At 32.0% G+C, this 6800-nt stretch overlaps 1 long non-coding RNA gene across 1 annotated transcript; it reads left to right on the top strand.

Moving 5' to 3' along the window:
- The first annotated feature begins 2171 nt into the window (after positions 1–2171).
- LOC130591579 (uncharacterized) lies at positions 2172–4099 on the top strand. The gene is made up of 2 exons (XR_008969387.1): positions 2172–3015; positions 3915–4099. It is a non-coding gene; the product is annotated as an uncharacterized LOC130591579 (long non-coding RNA).
- Positions 4100–6800: the final 2701 nt, after the last annotated feature.

Raw genomic sequence — 6800 nt, 5'->3', positions numbered from 1 at the left:
AATCGTTTAGGTCCCAATTTCATAAGCGGAACATTTGGTTAAGACAGCGAAAATTTTTCGTTACAAGGTACGTACGCGTACTAGTTTAGTTGCAAGTACTAGTATCATGATTAGGTTGTGATTTATTCTATCGGAACCTAGAATCATGATAGGGAACGATTTTGATTGTTGAGATTGTTTGGTAATATGTTTATGATTGGAAATTGATATGTGGCATTGAAATGCGTAATTCTATCGTATTATGAACATGAGCATTGAATTCGTATTATTTGATCCATGGTGTAACAAGAGTGTTACAAGAGAAAAGATTCGAGTATTGTATCTAAGAGAACATGTTTAACGATTCTATGTTATTGTGATATGAATGGACAGTATTAAGAATGAACTATGGCAATAAACTTGTAGTTGGACTCCCTACAAGTGATGAACAATGGGGGGAGTGTGACGACAATAGTGTCCTTATAAATTTTGATAAATCAAGTAGGCGGAAGGTTCCGTACGATCTTGGGGGTATGCATATAAGGTGATGGATGTGAGACGGAATGAAACTGTATTTGCATTTCATTTAATAGACCAAGTTGTCTATTAAAGATTAAGTAGCCCGTATGATTCTAGTGGATGACGGTGCATGTTCGCTGCCAACTAAATAAAGAGTAAAGGATGTAATGCTATTGTAGTATCTTGTCTAGGATTATTCATTATTGTTTTGTTTATGTTTGTATGCATTCAATGGTTTACTATGTACTCAACATAGCTGATTGTGTGTTATTATGTGTTTGTTGACCTATGATGAGCCATTGATGCTACAATGGGGAGCAGGCTACGTGTACTGGTGCTGCTGCATGATACCGAGCATACGGGGGTTAGTCTTTAGTCTTTGAACTTTAAAGTGTTTTTATTAAGTACTATAAGATTATTATGATTAGTTTGTGGTTTGAATAAAAGGGGTCGTTGATGATTCCCGAGTTGTAGCTACATTTTATTTTCGCCGCATTTCAGTTTTCGAGACAATGGTTTGAGTTAACATTCCTTTTTAATAAGCCTTGCACGGCGGTAACACTCCCAAAGTCGATGCGACATAGTCGTAGACGTGTATGGATTTTGGGGGTGTTACAACAATAAAAGGCAAACACGGAGGACAGAAAATGTGAGACTTTTTTTCTATATAAAATAAGAAAATTTATGAGTTTACTTGTTCTAGCAGGTAAACGGGTTAAAGGGACCATTTAAAGATGAGGGATCTAAAAAGTGCGCTTATATTAAATTAATTGAAAGGTGAGATTGTTCTAAGCAGACTGCTCAGAGATGGGATTATTATTATCAATTTTTCCTAAAGAAAAGGAAACATTGTAATTTGCAGAGTGAATTGCACGACTGTACGCAACAACCAGGTGATTATAAGAGCAGAGGGGGTCGAGACGGTTTTCAAGTATATTTCGCTTTCTCGCCAACAACTTTCTTTCTCTTCCCCATTCTTTGTGTGTTTATGACTTTTATCTTCTTCTTTTTTATAACTCTGTGTTTTTTAAAATTTCAAGAATCTAATCATATTTCAAATTAATCTGTGTCAATCTTCCTCACATATGTAATTTGTATACTTCATGTTATTGGCTACTTCATAATCTTATTGACTTGAATAGGAAAAAAAAAGTTTATGTGTTCCTAATTGCTAAATCCTCATGTGTATGACTTGATATGGGTAACTTAAAATTATTGGACTCATCCCATTCTTTTTCATCCGAAAGGGTGCTTCACAACTAAACTATTTAAATGAAAGTTTCTTAGGGGAATAGACTTATTCAATCATCTCCACACACACTCTATATTGCTTTTTGAACGTAAGTGGTTATCTGATTGAAGATTAATTCTCTTTATTTCAAAATATTGTATTCAATCTCCCCTAAGTTCCATATTTTTATGTAATGATAAGCAGATATATTGATGGTCGAAGTTTTATTGACAAGCTTGAAATTCAATTTATGTATAATTTTATATACATAAAAATGATTTATAAATCGCATGAAATCTCGTTAAATTCACTATAAGATATATATGTCTTATATGCATGCAATACGTGCGAAAAATGTAGAAATTCAAATTAGTTGCTAATTACATTTAATAAATCATGAATTTTTTAAAATTGTAATCAGATTATTCCACTAAATCGGAGATTTTTAAATTTTTTTCAAAAATTTAGTTGATAAGATAGTACTTTATTGTGTTGTTAATTTCCACTCTTTTCTTTTTGTGAGCCTTTTTATCTTTTTTTATATATAATTAGGTAGTTACATTTTTTTTACTTTTCTTTTTTTTTTCATATCCTACCCAATTGCCATATATAATAGAGATACATCTGAAAGCCAAATACAAAGCTGAATTTGAGCACAAAATCTCGTATAGTAAAATATGATATCGTCACTATTATATTAAGCAAACGTCCCAATAATACAACAATGTGACACCAACGAATAATAAATAAATCTCTATTATAGTGTCATTCAACAGAAAAGCTATAAACAACATAAAAGGATCGGATGACTGCTAATAATATAACATAAGATTAATAAGAGACGTATCAAATCACAACTTGTCCTCGTAAAAAAAAAAAACAACTTGTTGAAATAATTGCTATAGGTTATAGCCTATATGAGAAAATTACATATAAAGTTTTGTTACAACTTTAATGAAATTTCTTGGCTGCAAATAGATTTTAAGCGATCTGGTAAGACTTCAAAATGGGTCAAATGTATTACTCAAAGTTTCAAGCATCTCGCTAGCTCTTTCTACACATCTTCTTGCGCCCCTTCTCTGTAAACTGCTAAACCTCCGCCCGACGCCCAAACTTCCCCGCCATCTACCACCACTCCACCACCAAACACTCCCTTCCACCGCCATTTTTATTCTTTTTGTATCTTCCACTCTGTTTATTCGTTTGGTGGATTAAACCCCAGATAGAAGTAAAAGTGGAGGAAGAAAAAATTGGAGGAAAGGAAATTTTAGATTGCAATTAAGGAGGTGAGTTTAAAATCTATTAACTTTCTTATTTGCATGTTGGAAAAGCTTAATTTTTTTAGTGTTCTTGAAAGCGGATTTGAAAATGCGTAGAAAATGATAAATATGAAAAGTTTTTTTTTAAAAAAAAAATCACTATGTTTGTCGAATTCTTATTCCATGAAAAAGAATGTTTTTGAAACATTTGTTTTTGAGAAATTATAATTCGATTTGAGTTATTGTAGGAAGTTGTAGTTTGATTCAAAATGTTAAAATGATATCTTCATTTTCTTCAATAAATGTGAAAACGTCACACAATTTTTCTTTTCTTTTTTGTAAATTTTGTCAGCATTTTTCTTGAAAAATCAATTTTTTTACTTTCAAAAATCATTCTATAGTTTGTGTAAAAATGTTAAAAAGTACTCTATAGTTTACAGTTAGCAGTCAAATAATTTCGCAATCTTATTGTGGATTTGTTTCTACTGATTGTAATGCTCAATTGGTTGGTTATTTCCTCATTTCGCTGAAAAAAATGATTTGCATTAGCACACATGCCTTTTCAATGGTTTGTTGATTCATCTTGCAAGTGCCGCTTTTTTGATGATATTTGGTTGATCAAACTTGGTCGATTGCACATTCGCACAAAAAAACACTATCAAAATCGGTATACACCTTTTAATGTGCGAGAGAAGTAAGAAAAACATTACCAATTGTTTGTTTGACAGTTGTGAAATTTGTCGTTTCTTAAGGCTTGTGGAGTATTTATGAAAAGTATCCTGAAAAAACGAATGATATGTTTATCATATTAAATTGTAAAAGCAGTTATTTATGAACAAACCATTGCCTTTTGTGCTATGTGATTACCCGACCTTGGAGGAATTATAGTTTTTTGTGTTTTGGGTATTTGGCTGTGTTTTTCTTAGTTTCAAAGAGGACGAAGCGGAGACAATGTGATAATAGGAAAGAGAAAATGAGGAACTGGAGAAGTGTTTTTCAGTTAGTTTTTTCCTTGTTATTAGGGATTGAGTTGTGCAGTTACTGTATCCTTGTGTGCACGTTGTACATACAATTTCTTTTTCTGAATAAGTTAGTTTCCTTTAACGTTTTCATCAGTTACCTTTTTTGTATTTTTTTTGGCAGAATAGAGATGTAATTTTCGATATTTAGTGAGGGCAAAATAGGAGTTTCTATATTTTGGTGTCCCCCCCTCTTCCCATATATATATATATCAGTCTTACATGCACGCAATGTGTGCGATAATGTGTGATAACAAATGAAGTAGAAAATAAAATTAATTGGCTAGAAAAATTGTCTTTACATTTTGTTTTCTCAAAAACTCAATGTTCAGTTTAAATGTCATACTTTTCCCCCTTTTTTTCATTCAAATGAAAAATAGTTAGTTATCCTCTATCTTTTTTTCTTTTTTTCCTTTTTCTATTTTTTGGTGTCCCCCATGTGTTGTCTTATATAATAGACTAGCCTTACATGCACGCAATGCGTGCAATAGCATGTGATAGCATATGAAGTAGAAATGAAATTAATTAGGTAGAAAAACTGTCTTTACATTTTGTTTTCTCAAAAAACTGATGTTTAGTTTAAATGTCCTACTTTCCCCCCTTTTTTCATTCAAAATGAAACAGTTAGTTATCTCCCTATTTTTTTTTTTAATTCCTTTTTCTATTTTTTGGTGTCCCCCATGTGTTGCCTTATATAATAGATATGTGTGTGTGTGTGTGTGTGTGTGTGTGTGTGTGTGTGTGTGTGTGTGTGTGTGTATGTGTGTGTGTGTGTGTGTGTGTGTATGTGTGTGTGTGTGTATGTGTTTGTGTGTTTTATAGCACAATGTGTTTATTATCATCCAAAATAAATTCAGATTTAAAATCACAATAAATTTCCACTTTTTAATGATGACAAACACATAATACTTCTTCCTCTAAACATGCACCATTAATCAAATTAAGGAACTCAACATCATTCACATACATTCACACGTAACATGGTAACCAAGATAACCAAATAGCCAAAATACTTACACGTTAGATAATTCCATTCATTAGTTTTAAGTATTATACCCATGTTCCCCCTTTTGACATTATCAAAAAGAAAAGCATCAACATGTTTAGCGAGTCAAATGAGATATAATTAGCAAAATAGTAGCTCAAACAATAAATACTAAGGATGTTGGTGTTATATCATAATGCAACTCACAATTCGAAATCATTAAGCAAAAAAAATCCAACTCACAATCCCAAGTTATGAAGCAAGAAATAATCATGAAGGATCACAGCTGATAGCTAAGAAATTTAAGTAAGATAAAGATAGGTAATGCAAGCTTGAAATTTTGAAATAGTAATTAGCTCAACAAGTGCTTAAACCTTTGTTTCAGATTTTCAACTTTCTCAAATAAACATCATAGAACTTTCTTCACTGCGGCAATGTATGTGATTTTGTGCCACTAAACAATCTATTCCCTTCTAAATATAACTGATCTTTGGATATAATGGAACCCAAAATGATGATCTTCAAAAAACTCTAAGATTTATCTAACACTAGTTGTTATTTCCCTAGGAACACTACAAGAGGGGGGGTGAATTGTAGGTGTAGAAATAAACGTAACTTTTTGCGGAAATTAAAACTTAAATGAATAAACAAGCTAAAGGAACACAAGGGATTTTTACGAGGAAAAACTTCTTGGGCCCAACAAGAAGAAACAACCTCGACCACTAGGGATTTTAAACTCAAACTTTCACTAATTAGGCCAAACAATTTGTTACAACCTAATTCTAACTCGAGCCACACCTTGAGTTCCTAAACTCAAGTTCCTAACCACTGTTCCCTTAACAGGTTCCTCTCAACTTCACTCGAAGTTTTCTCACACATACAAGCTTCACTCAAGCCTTTCTTACAGAACTTCACTCAAAGTTCCCTTACCCCAAAAACCAAAATACAATTGATCGAAATAAGGTTAGTGGAATTAGAGTAAGAAGGCAAAGAACAAATGGCTATTATGAGAGAATGAAGGCACTGACACTTAATTAGTTAAACTCACTTAATTACTTAGTCAGACACAATTTGGAACTTATCTAGACTTCTATATTTATAGTGTTAATCATGAAGAACGTGGGATTAAAACTAGAGTAACGTGTTTAGTCCATTAACCCATGATGTTCCTTCCCCTAAGGAACACGTTTCACATATGTCCCATGATCCCATGAATTAAAATGAACGTGGATATTTTCAACCATTACTCCTAAGTAATAGGAGTTCCTTGAGTTTTATCCGAAAATCAGTTTTTATAAAAACACTTTTTATCTTTAAATCTGAATTTTTAATCTTTAAGAAAATAATATCTTTTAAAAAAATCTTTCTAAAAACCGGATATTTATTTTCTTATTTTCCGAAAAATAAAATCTTTTTCCTAAACAGATTTTCTTTTTAAAACTGATTTTATCATTTGAAATTAGATATAATAATTTCCTATAATTTAGGCATGACTTACTCAAATATCTTTTTAACCGTTATAATGTTGCACGCCTAAGTCTAGTTCCTTTTATTAATAAGTTCCTTTAACATATTCGTTTAGTGCCACTTAGTTTGTTCCTTACAAAGGAACAACTCTCATTCTCAAATAGACTGCCATGTTCCTTACCATTCTTTCTTTGTTCCTTTATATTGGAACTAGAAAATAAAACGCCTAGCTTCTATTTTCTTGATCCAATGCTTTCTCCAGTATCAACAGAAACTTCTTTACTTAGCCTTTGAAATCCTCTCTTGACTTCTCCTTGACTTCGTATTCTCCCAGTTCCTTT

The sequence above is a fragment of the Beta vulgaris genome, chromosome 5 (genome assembly GCF_026745355.1).
Source record: "Beta vulgaris subsp. vulgaris cultivar EL10 chromosome 5, EL10.2, whole genome shotgun sequence".
Taxonomy (NCBI): Eukaryota; Viridiplantae; Streptophyta; class Magnoliopsida; order Caryophyllales; family Amaranthaceae; genus Beta; species Beta vulgaris.
The sequence above is the reverse complement of the archived record's forward strand: the minus strand, read 5'-3'. Positions and strand labels throughout refer to the sequence as shown.